At 42.0% G+C, this 16,530-nt stretch overlaps 1 protein-coding gene across 1 annotated transcript in view; it reads right to left on the bottom strand.

Moving 5' to 3' along the window:
• LRMDA (leucine rich melanocyte differentiation associated) overlaps positions 1-16,530 on the bottom strand; it is a 603,331-nt gene that overhangs the window by 357,491 nt on the left and 229,310 nt on the right. The gene's annotated exons all lie outside the window — the stretch shown is intronic.

Here is a 16,530-nt window from a genome sequence, read left to right as displayed (position 1 = left end):
AACAACAAAGTGCTGAAAGTCTTACTGAAACCAAAGGATCCATCTCCCACACATTGTAATGAATAGGTTCATAAAAGGAAAATAGTTTAATTACATTTTAGTTCATGGATTGTTAATAGGCTGGAGTATCTAAATTGAATAATGTGATTCTGGTATAATAATTATGTGTAAATGAACTTGTTTAAATGATATTTTACAGCTTCTTTATAAAATTACAGCTAGAGGCAATGCAGTGATAGACACACAAAGGCCGCACAAAAATTATCATAAACTATTAGCTTGTTTGCAAAGGGTTTTATGTTAATCTTTTAGTACTTAAAGCACTCTGCAATTAACATATCACGGGGAGCTGCCTTGAAGCAAAGCCATGCAAATTGAAGTACTCAGATAAAAAGCCATTCAGATTTAAAAAAAAAAAATCTAAGAAAAAGAGTAGTGTAGCACTCAAAGGGGACTGGTATTATATTTGAGATTAAGGAGGTGTAATGATTGCGTTATCTAAGGATGGTTGTAATTAACACTTTTCTTCTGCAGACATGACAATAGATAAAGCACTGATTTCGCTGTTTTAATTGTGAAAGTCATTTCATTCCAAGGCAGAAGATATGAATAGCCTGAAATCAAAGGGCTAAAAGATGGCTTTGTTGATATTACTTCTTCAACAGCTGCCTTGTGGCTTGATACAGAGATGAGAGGAAATGGTGAGAGAGATTCAGGGAGGTGTTCCATATTGCGATTTTCCTGCTGGTTTCCTTTCCTTCTACTGAGGCAAGAAAAAGCTAGCTAGGGATCTAGATGGTGATTGTAAACAAGCAGTCTTTTCATATTTGAGTGTTGTTTTCCCTCCAATAGACTCCCCTGAACAAAAGGATTCATAAAAGGACCAGGACTAAGGCTTTTATGGCTGCACTTCACTGATGACAAAAGTTTATGTAATAAAGCCATCATCTGTTCTCAGAGATATCACACTTTTAGTGGAATATAAAACTCTCTGTGTGACTGTAATTCACTACAGAGACAAAACAAAACAAAAACCAAACAAAAAAAGGACACAGAGCACAAAGGTTACTGTGTTTTATTTATGTTATATGTACATGTGCCACAGGCTGTAGTGTCAGTGGAACCAAAGCATTCCAAAAGAAGGTGCATGAGAGAATTGGATTATCATAAGAGAATTGAAACCTAGGGCAGCAGCCATTTTAAGATCATTGTATAAGCACTGCACAATGTTAAGTAGTTTCTCTGTTCCACACTTCAACCTCCTGTTGCATGAATTTCTAAAGTGTGCAGCAGCAAATATTACACTGTCTAGCTACAGACCACCATTTTACCACACATTTACACCTGATCTACAGAATCAGTTTCTCATGATTTGTAGGATAATGCAAATATCCCAGAGAACGTTTGGTCAGCTATACAGGTTCAGTGTCTCTGTGACCATAAAACTTGGAAGGCTATGTGTAATTAATATGGCAATAACTATAACACAATCCAAAGAAATATCTAATGTCATAGTAAATTCATTAGCAAACCACTCGGTTTAGTGTAAAGGACATGGTTGGGACAATTTAAGTACTGAAAGAGATGGAAATGACAAATGGAAGAATTACTGCCCATAACTGCCTGCAAAGCAATGCTGTACCACGACACCCAGTTGTGAGATTTACTTAAATAAATAATGAAGCTATTCCCACAAACACTGGAAAGCGGGCTAAGGTTGCTTAGCCCGCTTTCCAGGGATCGTAGGAACCACTGGGCTCTCAGGCGGGCCCAGTGCTCCCAAGACGGCTAGCCCGCCTAATTCCCCCTCCCCTTAAATAAGGTTAACAGAGTGAGCATTCCGTTCACCTCATTTGGTTGCTTGTGTGTCGCTGCGGTGCACAGCAACACACGAGTAGACCCCCGACAGGCTCGGGGGTCTCTCCTGGATGCCCCATGCACACTCGCATGGGGCATCCTGGAACTTCCAGGGGTCACGCGGCCCCTGATCTCCACAGTCCCCGCGGCTCTGTGACAGAGCTGGAAGCCGTGTGGGCAGCCGATCTAGCTGCCCAGCTACGAGCAGCTGCTCGTCTCCAGGGAGAGTGGGCTAAGCCCGCTCTCCCCACAGACCACACTGAGGTGCTTCACAGCAATCGTGTGAAGCGCCTCATTGTTTACTAAATCACTACAGGTCATCCCAGTAACACATACTAAAACATGACCACAGTATTGCAGATACTTCTCAGACCAGAACAAGATAACATACAGAACATTAAAAAGAAAGAAAATAGTATTGTACAACCCAGTGATTGGAGGAGTTAAGCAATCACAGCAGCCTTACATCTACACCAGGGACTGATTCTACTTATACATCATATAGGGATGTGTGCAAAACACAATTCGGATGCCGAATTGCAGCACACCCCTTTAACACAGAGGGATTACGAACACCCTTTAACAGGGAGGAGAGCAGGTCCATACCTGCTCCTCCGCCACTCACTGTCACTTCCTTGATCGTGGTGACATCCCCCCCCCACTAGCATTGTGCACCAGGGGAGCTTTCCTCCAGCTGCCCCTGCGTGACGTGAAGCCAGCATGCACATGGTCTCCACACATGTGCAAACACAACAGGGTCAAACTAGACAATGACTTGACTGGAGCTAGTATGCAACTAGAGAAGTACTTCATGGACTGGAACAGTGGCTTGGGGTTAACCATCTCCCCCTGCCATGGTTCTGATCCACATCAGGCTTCATAGCAGTTGTCTGCCTTGTGGCGGTGGGGAAAGCTCCCATTGGGATGGAAGATTTTTCCCTAGGACAAATAGCAGCCACAGGAAGGGGGAGATACAGATTCAAACCTTGGGGAGGAGGGTTAACATCCCCTCTTTTGCCACAGTCACAAGCTGCAGGTGGCTCAATCTAGCTGCTATTTACAGAATAATAAGAAAGGACACTAGCCCCAGTCATGTGCTTAGAGAAAAAAGTCAACTCCCATTTGACTTTTAAGAGAGCAAAAATGTGATAGAGAAATGTGATAGAGAACTTCACCACTTGGTATCTTGGCCATATTGTGTTGCCCAAGCTGGTCCCTTTGCAAGCAGACAGGATCCATAGTGAAGCTGTTGCCATCTAGCAGTAAGAGGCTACAGGGGCATAGCAAGGTTGTAGTGGGCCCAGAGACAAGATTTTAAAATGCCCCCCACCCCCACTGACTGAAGCTCAGCTCATGAAGTAAAGAAATCTTAAATGAGGTTGAATAGTGGTAACAAAAAGCATAGTAATATATATCTATATCTATATCTCCTATGTGCCACAATAGAACATCATCCTGAATTATTTTTTTAAAGGTTTTGTAAATTGTGGATGATGCAAGTCATTTAATGGTACTAGAGAAAGACATGCTGTTCTGGTAGCTCCAGGTCTTAACACTCACATCAGTTTCGGAGGATGAATACAACTGAAGGAAGCCCGGGCGGGTGTGCGGTCGGGGGAGTCAGTCATTTGACTTGCCTCTGGGGGGCCCCCAAGGCAGTGGGCCCCCAGACAACTGTCTCCCCTTGCCCTATTATAGTTACACCCCTGAGAGGCTACACTAAAGTATAGCGAAGCCATTATACAACTGACAAAATCCAAAACGGAAATTCCACATTTCTTACAACTCAAAACACTTTCTCCCATTATAAAAAACACTAGTTACCACCTTAACAATTAAAATTTGGTAGGGCCGCCCAGGGCCAGAGACAACTGGTTTATGGGTGAGATTCAGCCCATACTCTGTCAGTTGATCACCAGTGATCTAAAACATAAAGGGGAAATAATTAAACACAACAAAATGATCCTGCTGAGCCTACATGTGCAGTCCAACCTAACATTATTTCACTGCTCAGAGAAAAAACAAACAGTCCATGTTAGAGCATTTTGCTGAAGAGAAAGAATAAGTGGGTGCATGGATTGGAAGAGGAGAAGTGTAAAATTGAATTATTTATTTACAAATCACTGTGATTCTACATTTTGCTAATAGTCTTAATTTTACCACAAGCACTTTTCAAACTCATTACCTACTAGAATCCCTCATTCTGTCTCTTTTCCGCTTTCTTCCCTTTCCCCTGTAAATAGCAATGTACTGCACTACAGTGTAATTAATATAATTAAAGTATTAATAAAGATTGAAAGGGTTGGACACTGCGTGAAGTGCTTAATTTTGTGTATATTTTTCTCTGACTGACTGTTTAGGTTTATTTTTCAGCTGTCAACTAGATTATGTGTAATTAAGCCAAAGTAAAGATGTGCCTCTCTCATTCTTTAACTAGATACGATGGCAGACAAATTCATGGCTGTTTGGGTAGTGGGTGGTAACTCTGCCCACTCTTTTGTAGCTGTTATAATTTCACATTGTTCTTTATTCATGCATTGCACGTTCCAGTGTATTTTGGATACTTCCATTTGTCTGCAGTTGAGAAAAAATGTTTACACTGTGATAGAGAACGTTACCACTTTACCTCAGTTACCCCTGTTAACTGAGCAAAGAGGCAACTTTTAAAAGTGGTGACTCTCTTTATTGAGCAGGGGGAGAGCAACTGGCCCAATCCATCTCCAGTACATCATCCCTCCAGTGGCTGTTGCTGGTTTTTATCTTATGTTCCTTTTTAGATTGTGAGCCCTTTGGGGACAGGGAAGCAATTTTATTTATACAACCATGTAAACCGCTTTTGGAACTTTTGATGAAAAGTGGAATATAAATATTCATCATGTTCATCATCAATAGTTTACTGAGCCATTTTTGGAAGGGCAGTATAGCAATCAATCAGTCAAACAAACAAATAGTATACACTAGGGCAAGTATGTGGCACTTTTCGTATACACTGGGGAAAGTGTGTGCACAAAAGTGTGGCAGTTTTGAAAGATCACCTGGACAGTGGCTGGAGCTAAAAGTGAGCTTCTTGTCCTTCAAGCTATTGTAGGGAGTTGGTGTGGCATAGTGGCTAGTTGTTGTGAATCAGGAAATCCATCATTTCACATTTCACTTTTATTTGTTTGTTTGTTCAATTTCTAGACTGCCCTTACAGAATAGCTCAGGGTGGTTCACAAATATCACAAAACAGTTAAAATAAATCAATGATTGGAGACAAAGATTTTAAAATACAATAAAGCAGCTGGGGAAAAAATAAAACAATTCAAAATGTTATAAAAACCCGATACATTAAAAACCCTTTAAAACCATTTAAAAACCCTGGAAGACCAGGCCGAACAGGTAGGCCTTTAGGGCTCTCCAAAATGCCAATAAAGAATTCAAAGTACGGATTTCTGCAGGAAGCGCATTCCACAGTCTAGGAGTGGCTATAGAGAAGGCCCGCCTCTGGGTCGCCACCAGACAAACCTGTGGCAACTGGAGCCAGACCTCCTCAGGTTATTTTTTTAAAAAATATTTAATTAATTAATTAATTAATTTCCTTAGAGGACCTTAGCGTGTGGTGGGGATCAAAATGAAGAAGGCGCTCTCTAAGGTAACCTGGACCTAAACCGTTCAGGGCTTTAAAGGTAATAACCAGCACTTTGTAAGTTGCCTGGAAACATATTGGCAGCCAGTGCAGCTGTTTCAAAACAGGCATAATATGGTCTCTCTGAGTTGCCCTGGAGACCAGCCTGGCTGCCGCATTTTGAACTAACTGAAATTTCCAAACTACGTACAAAGGCAGCCCCACATTGAACACATTACAGTAGTTAAGCCTGGAGGTTACCAGCTGGTGCACCACTGTTCTGAGGTCATCCTCCTCAAGGAATGGACGCAGCTGTTGAATCAGCCTAAGCTGATAAAAAGCACTCCTGGCCACGGCCTCCACCTGAGAGACCAGGGTAAGGTTTGGATCCAGGAGTACCCCCAAGTTGCGTACCTGCTCCTTCTGGGAGAATGTGATCCCATCCAGCACAGGAATATCTAACTCAACCCTCAGATTCTGAGCCCCTACAATGAGCACCTCCATCTTGCTTGGATTCAGCTTCAATTTGTTATCCCTCATCCAATCCATTACTGCCTGTAGGCAGGCATTTGGGGAATGAACGCCATTTCCTGATGAAGCAGATGAAAGAGAGAAGTAGATTTGGGTGTCATCAGCATACTGATAACACCCAGCACCAAATCTCCTGATGACCTCACCCAGTGATTTCATGTAGATATTGAAAAGCATTGGTGACAGAATGGAGCCCTGAGGGACTCCATATAACAGCTCTCATTTAGAAGAGCAACTGTCACCAAGCTGCATCATCTGGGATCTGTCCGAGAGATAGGAGCGGAACCACTGCAAAGCAGTGCCTCCAATCCCCAACTCCCCCAGGCAACCCAGAAGGATATCACGGTCGATGGTATCAAACACTGCCAAGAGATCCAAGAGAACCAACAGAGTCACACTCCCTCTGTCGATTTCCCGGTAAAGGTCATCCATCAGGCCGACCAAGGCTGACTCAACCCCATAGCCCACTCTAAAGACAGTTGGAAATGGGTCTAGATAATCAGTTTCCTCCAAAACTGCCTGGAGCTGGTTCGGCCACCACCCTCTCAATCACCTTTCCCAACCAAGGGAGATTAGAGATTGGCCTATAACTATCCATTGCTGAGGGATCCAGGGAAGGCTTCTTAAGAAAAGGTCTAATTATTGCCTTCTTCAAGCATGGGGGCACCTTACCCTCCCTCAGCGAAGCATTTATGATCATCATCAGGCCCCCTCGAATAATTTCTCTGCTAGATCGAAGCAGCCAAGTAGGGCAAGTGTCCAGAGAACAAGTGGTGGACCACACTGCTCCAAGCAGCTTGTCCACATTTTCAGGAATCACAGATTGAAACTGATCCAACCCAACACTGCAAGAAGGATTGCTGGACACTTCCTCCATAGACCCTGCAGAAAAAGTGGAATCTAAGTCAGCCCGTATACAGAAGATCCGCAAATAACCCACTGAGGGCATCACAGAAGAGCACCTCCGGGAGCTGTTTTGAAACAGGAGTAGAAATTAGACTCCTCACTACCTGGGATAATTCCACCAAACGTGAACCTGCGGAAGCAATGCAAGCCGACCATAACTTCTTTTTTGCTGTACGCACTGCCTCCATGTAAGCCCTCAAGTGGGTCACATTCTGCACCCTGTCAAATTCGAGCCGAGTTCTCCTCCACTTTTGTCATGAACTTACTAGGTGAGCCTGGGCAAGCCACACTTTCTCTCATCCTTTATCTGCAATAAGGGTTTGATAATAATACTGACCTACCTAACAGGGTTGGTGTAAGAATTACAACAAAATAATGACTTTGACCCCCCTCTACAGCACAAAGAACTATTAAACTATTAACATTGAAAAGAAAAATGTGTGTGCATTTTTTGGTGTGCATTATGTTGAGGAATGCACTATGGGTTTGGATAATTTGGTGACATCAGCCACAATCTACACGTAAATTCTCTTTTGTATGCCCCTCTGCAATGACTGGAAGTCATATAAGAGCACTATCATAGTACTCTTGCACAGATTCTGTTTACCACTGGGGCTTGGCACAAGAGAACTTTCATTTGGATCATGCCCATCACTTAACAGTTATGGCTGCTCTAATCTACTGGGGAAGTATGGACCTCCTTTTTGCTCATACAATATCCCAACTTACATATGGCTAGTTGCTCCATTTTAAAGCTGGTGGTCTAATTTTTATACTTCTTGCTGAAGTCACAGTTTTAGCACAAAGTGATATTACCCTGACAACTTCCTGTGACACTTAATAACAACCTGATGTATCAAGAGAATATATTTACCATGACAGAAGAAACACTAATATTTAATGGTCTGTGCTCAGATGGTAAACACTAGTTTTCATTCAATGAAAGTGCATTCAAATTAAAAATTATGGTACTGATATAGCCAAACAAACCTTGTAGTTATATCGGTGTCTCCAAAAGTGGCATGTGATATTTTCTGGGTTAGAAATGATCAGAACAAAATAAAACTGCTGTATTTGACATGTCTTTGGATCACAAGCCGCATCTTATCACAGGCTGTGCCTATCACTGATGTCCTGGCTTGAATAATCAAGTAGAGGATCCAGGCCATACAGACCAAACTACACATGCTTTAAACTAGACTGGACATTATATGAATTTGTCACCAATCAATCAATCAATCAATCAACCTTTATTATGGTCAGAGACCAGCATAAAATTACATGTTGAATGAGGGTGATTACATATTAGTACTAAAAAGACTAATGATGAATACATGTTAAAAGTTACATGTTAAAAAGTACGGGAGGATAAAGGTGATTGCATATATGATGGTATATATCACAAAAGGGCTAAAATTAAGGATGATTGCATTTTTAAAAGTGACATGTTAAAATCTAATTTGTCACCAAAAAACAGGGATTGTTGGGCGAGCCAAACAGCAGAGCTCTGAGAAGTTCTCCACTCTCTCTCAGCCAGCCCTCCACCCTTTACTTACTGGTCTTGGAAGCAGTGCTGCATCAGGGCAGATGAAGAATGAGCAGAACACCTTTTTCTCTCCTTTCCCTCCAGTTGTCCCTTAGGCATGCTGCTTTACAGTCTGGCAGAGCAAAATTATGGTGGCCCTTGGGATTTTGAATCTTCCTAGGGAATATTACAATTTAGCAGCTCTTGGAAAGACTCCAAATCACAAGAGCCACCATGAATTTGCTCTGACCGACTGTAGAGCAGCACATCAAAACAACAGTGAGAGGGGAAAGAAAAACTGTTTCGGGGTCCCATCCAGCAGCACCACCACTTTTTTCATAGTGGGGCCACTCTCCTTCTTCTTCAAAGGACATTGCTGCTAATTCTCTTGTTGCCCTATACATCATCAATGATATCCATAAGTAATGAAGGGGCTGGTAGGAAGGGGTGGAATTTTTTTTCTGAACTCAAAGAAGCATTATTGGGGCTCAGAAAGTTTGACATTCCTTGGTGGTGGGGTACTTCTACATTCCAATAATTCTTCTCTGAGCCCATGCTTAGATAATGTATCAACATATCAGCATTGTACCTCTTATTTTGAACATTCACACTTTGTACAAAGGTGACTTGGTGAGTTGGTTTCTTCTGAGTACCTAGCTGTCACTTATGAGTCCAGAAATCAGCAATAAACATACACTTTTCAGCACTAAATGTGCCATTTTCAGAACTTCTGGATTTCTCTAGAAATCTGAATTAAACACACAGTTCTCCAGAACTTCTGGGTTTTCCCAGAAATACATATTAAGCATACAGTTCTGGACAGGCACAGTTTTCCATACAACCTGGAAAACTGCTAATCCACAGCAAAATTAGATGCGAGTAGCCAAATGTGGGGAAAACCTGTTGGAAGCCAGCAGCATCTATAAGAACTGCTAGAAGACAGAAGTCAGAGAGCTCAGAATGGTGGGTGTGGATTACTGAAAGTATTGTCAAAGAAAAGGTAATCCAGTCTCAAAACTGGGATATAGAAGGCAACAGGAAATCACCACATGGTTCTTAAGTAGGGATGAGCATGGAATGGGATTTGTGTTCCGTTCCAAGCTAAGAATGGAATGCAAATCCCCAGAAAGTTCCGTCCGAACATCCAGACATGCTGGTTGTTCTGACAGAATGAATTCTGAGCATTCCGAGCACCATTTTGGCAGGCTGTTTTTCCCTTGCTTCCTGTTTTTGGAACTGGCTTGCGATCTCCTTACTTCCTGGTTGGCTTGTTATCATACAAATCAACTTGATTTTTATGATACCAAGCCAACCGAGAAGCAAGGAAATTGCAAGCCAATTGGATGCCAGTGCCAAAAACAGGAAGCAAGGGGAAAACAGCCCGCCAAAATGGTGCTCGGAATGCTCAGAACATTCCGACCTGAAACAGGGTCATCCTGTTCCAAGCTCAAAACAGGCCCTTCATTTGAAGGGCATTCTGTTTCAAGCTCACAACACTCAAAATGGCCCGTTTCGAGTTGGAACATTCCTAGCTTGTAACATTCTGCATATCCCTGTTTCAAATGTTTCTGACAACTATGGAACATGGAGAAAGCATTGGCTCTTTGGGAAGTTAAACCACGTTTAACAGAGGGGGTGGCAAGGTCCCTGAGGACATCATTATGCAAAACTTTTAAACATAAAAATTAATACAAAGATTAATCAATTCCATTATTGTGTGGATTTAGTTAACACCTCTGCAGCACAATTCCCAAGACTGATGAAATACCTTCCCAAACTCTTGTCCTTTAGCAATTCAGACTGTGTGCTTCTTGCCTGAACTTAATATGGCAAGAGAGATGAGAAATTCACAGATTAGATCTCAGCTATCAACTATCCCCAACCTACCCCAAGATGCTGGCAGTGCATGCTTTCCCTTTTTTCTAAGTCATTAAAGTGAGAGAAAATAGATATACTATGACTGAACAATGGATCAAACACAAATATTTTGCATTGTAAAAAGGTTGCTCAAGATATGTGTAGAGCTTGTTGAAATATGAAATCTCCCCCAAACTTCAGGATAACCTTTTTTTAGTTTCACACAAGGAGTGAATAAAATAAATCCTTAATATGTACTTCCTGCCTTGAATACCAAATAACTTTATATAAAAGTAGAACAAAATAGTTTCCCAACTTTAGTCTTTTTTTCTGATGGCCACTCATTTGAACTTTTCCTTCATTAATCCTAAAAGGCTATTTCTGTGTGTGTGTGTTTAAATTTAAAAAACTTGAAGAGAAGTTGCTTACAAATTTACTCATACATTAAAAATATGAATTGTAAGTCAGGGTGCCCAGTTAACTGCTGCACTATATTATCAGTAAGACATGCCACACTCTCAGCTATTCTGTCACTTACAAATTAACTTCCATTCTCCACTGGTCTTTCAGCTGTCTTCTTTCTGTCACCAGCATGTAGGCCAGTTGGGAGTGCCTATTTTATGTTAAGAATGTGAAAACATAAGGTAAGGTATGTTGCAATTAATGTGTGAATTTTGGTGGATGTCATCAAACATTCATATGTAAATGATGGCAATTCCACAATTATTGGTCTTCCACAATTATTCTGAGGTGGAATAATCTTTGTGTTAGGTGTTTCTTTTGCAATTCTGTTGCATACCACATCTTGTCAAGAACATTGGATCCAGTTTCACAGGAAGAATCTCTTTGACTGAGTGCGATCTGAGATTTTCACTGTCTTGAAAAGCTTGTTTGTGATAAAATTAATCTGATTGCTTCCCTCACACCCCTGCCACAGCCCCCCTCACCTCAGAGATCTCTCCACCCTCACCTGAGCCACACTCCTGCTCCTCCTCCTCCATCCAGTTGTTTCCATCCCCCTCACCCCTCTTTGTCACTCCTCCATCCCTTTAGTCCATCCCCCTCACCCCTCTTGGTCGCGGCTGCAGCATTACTGGCACCTATTGGCCAAGCTGCAACCCCCAGAGACCTCCTCACCCTCACCCAAGTCCTGCTCCCCCCCTGCCCCGGAGCAGTGATTGACTGGGCCCTTCCTTGCTGCCACCACCACCATGGCCACTCATTCCCCTCAGGCTGCTGACAGGCCCGGGCCCATCCCTTGCCTGCCTGCCTCCCTCCCTCCGCCAATGGCCTTGGTAGCCACAAACAGCAGCAGTGGTTGACTGGGCCCTTCCTTGCTGCCAATAGGTGCCGCCATGGTTGCTCGTTCCCCTCAGGCCACTGACAGGCTTGGGCCTGTCCCTCGCCCTTCCTTCTTTCTCTCTTCCCCTCCCTTTCCCCCCCTCTCTTTCTCTCTCCTCCACTCACTCTTTCCCTCTGTCTTTCTCCCCTTCCCTTCTTTTTTCCTTCCTTTCTTTCTCTTTCTCTCTCCATTCCTGAGTTAACAGATCTTGTTCATCTCGTTACCTCATCTAATTCACACAGTGGCAGCCTCCTTCTCTTGAAGGGGCTCTTTCCTCCCTCACGACCCCTCTTTACAGACCCCTGCCCACTATCCTTTTATATATAGAGACTCCTCTCCTCTACAATCAAGAACATCTTCCAACCAGTAACAGTTGCATTCCAACTGACCTTAACCATCACAGGCTTCTCCTCCCTATCTGCATATGGAAGCTCCACTGCCCAGTCACCATGGTGCCACAGGCTCCTCCTCCCTATCTGCATATGGAATCTCCACTGCCTAATCAGCATGGTGCTTCTGCTTGCAAACTCTCCTGAGAGCTGCCAAGCACAGGATTAGCCACGGGTACACTTTATAGAATTATATATATAGATGGGTGGTTTTTCCTCCCACCATATCAGTCTGTCTGTCTGACTGATCAAAATCATCATAATGAAAGACACAAATGCATTAATAAAAAGCATTAAATATGAGAAAGAAAGAGACTTCCATGCAATTCTAACAAAATATGTGTAGATCATGAAAAGTATATCTATAGACCACCTAGTAAATCTGTGGCAGAACTGGGAGGCCAAGTTTATTTCATGATTAGGATATTCTCATAACTCTTCATCTATATACAGCCTGCTACTCATTTGGCTTTAGAAACTGAGCTTCTAGATCCAAGAATAAAATTCATCATGAAAAGAAAGAATTTCTTGCATCAGTTTTAAAATGTAAGAGCTGTGTATGGTGCTTTCATGTTTTATGCCTAAATTTTAGGTCCATGCAAAGATTTTTTTTTTTTAAAAAAAGAGGGCTGGTTCTCGTGTTCTGTTATATTCAGATTCATGCTACTATATTTCTTAAATGATAGAAACAGTAATCTGAGAAACCAGTGTTCTGGAATGTGCAAACTTAATCCCATCCCATCCCATCCTTTTTCTTTTCCTCAACACTTTTCAGCATGCCTGAAGAGGAACCTTTAACGCTGCTTCAAATTTTGCTTTAGTCAAAATTTGCTGACAACCTAAGTAGATGTGAAACCTTACTCACAAAACTTCACTGATCTTAAACTTCACTAATCCTTTGGTTTCTTTTCAAATTCCTCAGATGCAGTGTCTAAAAAGGAACCCACAAAATAACTTCAGATTTCACTGCAGGAGACATCTCAGTGTCAACCCAACTGTAGCACAGATTTTGGAGTTTTGTTGCAAGGACAACAGTTGGAGATCATGATCCTACACCATCATACCACAGTACTGGCAGTGCACTGTTTCTTTTATAATACCATAGATAACTTCACACCAGGTTGGGAAAGGACCATCACACATTTCAATTAACATATGGAAAACCATACCAGTAATGCCTTGACATTTCACACTTGGAAGTAAGGTATTTTCTCCCACAAAGTGTAAAGCTGATAGAGCTGTCATCTTTATCTCCTAAGAGGCATCCAAGAAGTCACATATATCTCAGGAATTTAAAATATTCTTTTTCATCTGTTCAGAAATTATCAACGAAAGTCTCATCTCACCCTCCTCTGGCTTCCACATCATTAAGAGTTACCTTATACAAGTGAAAATGTTTGACACACACTTTCATGAAAGAAGAAAAAAACCAAGTCATTAAATGTATGTTTAGATTTCTTTCATTTAGTAGTTGTTTTAAGTGAGTTTCAGCTGTCAGCTGACTTTCCTGGGTGCAAAAGAAATATGGTTGTCCTGTTAACTAACTTGATATCTTCAGCTGAATCCTTTGTAAAAGCTTCCACTCTGCTCGCCTTATTTGATGTGGCTATGCAAATTCCTCAATAGGAAAACTAACAGGAGGGAAGCAGTGACATTAAAGAAGGAAGAAAAAATGCTAAGTGCAATCTTTCAATTCATTAATGATACAAAGGCAACAATTACATTATAGCAGAACCACATATTATGCTCACACAGTGTAGAAGGGGGGGGGGACATATCCTGCAAATTTAGCCTTCCTGGGTGTGTAAAAACTACTGGAATCAAACTTCAATACTATCATTTTCTACAAAATGAAATTTGACAGTGAATCCAATTTAAAGTTTAAAATATGAAACTGCTTTAAGAAGCTTTGGTAGGGATGTGCAAAAACATTATTTGGCATCCAAATGGCAGCACAATCCCTTTAAAACTGAGGACTTCCATAGCCCCTTTAACACGGAGGAGAGCAGGTTCATCCCTGCTCCTCCTCTGCTTGCCACCACTGCCATACTCATGGCACGTACCAGCGACACTCTCCCCCAGATGCACACATGGACTCCACATGGTCAGCATAGTTGAAATCCTTCCTTTATTATGGAATAGGGATGTGTTCAAAAAGCAATTTGGCATCCACGCATGTGCTGACCCTGCAAATTGGCCACTGCACATGCATGGTTGCTGACCACACAAATGGCTGCTGCACACGTGCAGAGACCATGTGCATGCTGGCACCATGCAGGGGCAGCTGGGGGAGAGTGCCACCAGCATGTGCTGATAGCTGGGGGGGAGCGGCATGAGTACAGCAATGTTGGTGAGCAGAGGAGCAGGGATGGACCGGCTCTCCTCCATGTTAAAGGGGCTGTGGAAGCCTCCAGTTTTAAAGGGATTGTGTTGTGATTCAGCTGCCAAATGTTGTTTTGCGCACATTCCAAATCTTTGTCTCATATTCCAAGCAACCCTGAAGGACATATTTCTGAAGCCAAAAAAATACCGTCAGAGGAAGAAGAGATGAGCTAAAATCACCCCCACCCCTCGCCTTCTGTCCATGTTTGCCAGCTCAGCAACACACCGGGTGGAACTCCAATATAGCATTTCTGCACACTTGTTGCTCTTTTATACCCTACTGTGCAGAATGTGAGCCTCTGTTATTAGTACTGGATACAACTATGGCACATACATTAGTACTGGATACAACTATGGAATGGCACATAATGCCATACAATGTCAGTTCCTTGGGTGGGTGAGAAGCTCCTGATACTCATGAACTTGTTCCTTCAGCAAAAACTTTCTGGGCGTATGAATTAAAAGGAAATATTGAACGGCCACTTAACTACTGCAACAATGTATATTTTCCTTGTGGCATTCAATGAGATCTTTTTTTCATGCTGGGGTTATGTAGTCTCTCAAAAATTTGAACATGAAATGTTTCATCTTCCCCATTAATTTTAAATTTGGACTCTCACTGATCCCAGGTTCAGAGAAATACTTTGAAATGCACACAATTATATGGTGTGGGGTTGAAATCCTTCATTTGGAAGAATGCATGAATTATGAAGCTGCATGTTAGGGGTAAAAATCTGTATATATATACCTCTTAGGGATCAATTATTATCCCAAATGCACAGAAGGGTAAACAGCTATAGCCTGCATAAAAATGGCCAGTTATAACTACAGTCCAGTCTGCTATGTCTTGACTATTTTGACAGCTCATAGGCACATAGGAAGCTGCCATATACTGAGTCAGACCATACTGTAGGTCCATCTAGCTCAGTATTGTCTACACAGACTGGCAGCAGGTTCTCCAAGGTTGCAGGCAGGAATCTCTCTCAGCCCTATCTTGGAGATGCCAGGGAAGGAACTTGGAGCATAGATGCTCTTCCCAGAGCGGCTCCATCCCCTAAGGGGAATATCTTACAGCGCTCACACTTCTAGTCTCCCTTTCGTATGCAACCAGGGTAGACCCTACTTAGCTAAGGGGACAAGTCATGCTTGCTACCACAAGCAGGGGCATATCTAGGGTAGGGCAGGCAGGGCACATGCCCTGGGCGCCACTTGAAGGGGGCACAAATTCTTAAAATTAATTTTTTTAAAAAAAATGGCCACTGCACATGCTCAAATGGCCTCTGTGAGGCCCTAGAACATGCCAGGCCTCACAGAGGCCATTTGAGCATGTGTGGTGGCCATTTTGTTTTCAGTGGCCATTAAAATATATATATATATATTTAAAAAATGGCCACTGCACATGCTCAAATGGTCATGGGAGGCCCTAGAGGCCAACAGTGGGAGGGGTAACCTTTGCAGACCGCCCCCCACAGCCTATAAGAAGCACCCCAAAGGGGCTACAGGTGAAAAAAATTAATTTAATATAATATGTCACTGTATACATATTCAGTTTGGCACTATGTACAGAGAATCAGGGCTTGTGAATACTGAGCTGAAGCTTATGAGCTAGGATTGTATTCATTTGCTCTTACTTTGCTTCTTGTGATAAGTGAGTTAAATGTGGTGTCTTAAAAATATGGTTATTAATGGTGAGTTTGTCTTTGAATCAGTGTGAAATCCTTAGTATTAAGGCCCACTGGGAGTTTCTTGCTCTCTTTCTCTCATTTTAACTGTCTTTCTGAAATACTAGAATAAATTCCAAGCAGTGACACAGTTTACTCTGCATATCCTTTAATTATTTTCAGAGTATCTGGGAAAAGTCAAATTCTCCATTTATTTTTAAAACTTATGTAATAGTGATGCTAGTAGATGCATAGTAGAGAATTAGACAGGCACTTCTGTTTAGTTTCCCAAGTACACCTCCACATAGTATTTGGGTATTTAATGAGCCCCGGCATACGGAAATTTATAGTTTTCCAGCATTTTTTGGTCTGGCTACATCCACTGCTAAATAGTTTTTGAAATTTTAAAAGATTAATGAGCTTGACTTATATTTTTCAGCTGATATTATAGTAAAGTAATCTGAAAGATGGGTGTC

The sequence above is a fragment of the Hemicordylus capensis genome, chromosome 3, assembly GCF_027244095.1.
Source record: "Hemicordylus capensis ecotype Gifberg chromosome 3, rHemCap1.1.pri, whole genome shotgun sequence".
NCBI classification, from domain to species: Eukaryota; Metazoa; Chordata; class Lepidosauria; order Squamata; family Cordylidae; genus Hemicordylus; species Hemicordylus capensis.
The sequence above is the reverse complement of the archived record's forward strand: the minus strand, read 5'-3'. Positions and strand labels throughout refer to the sequence as shown.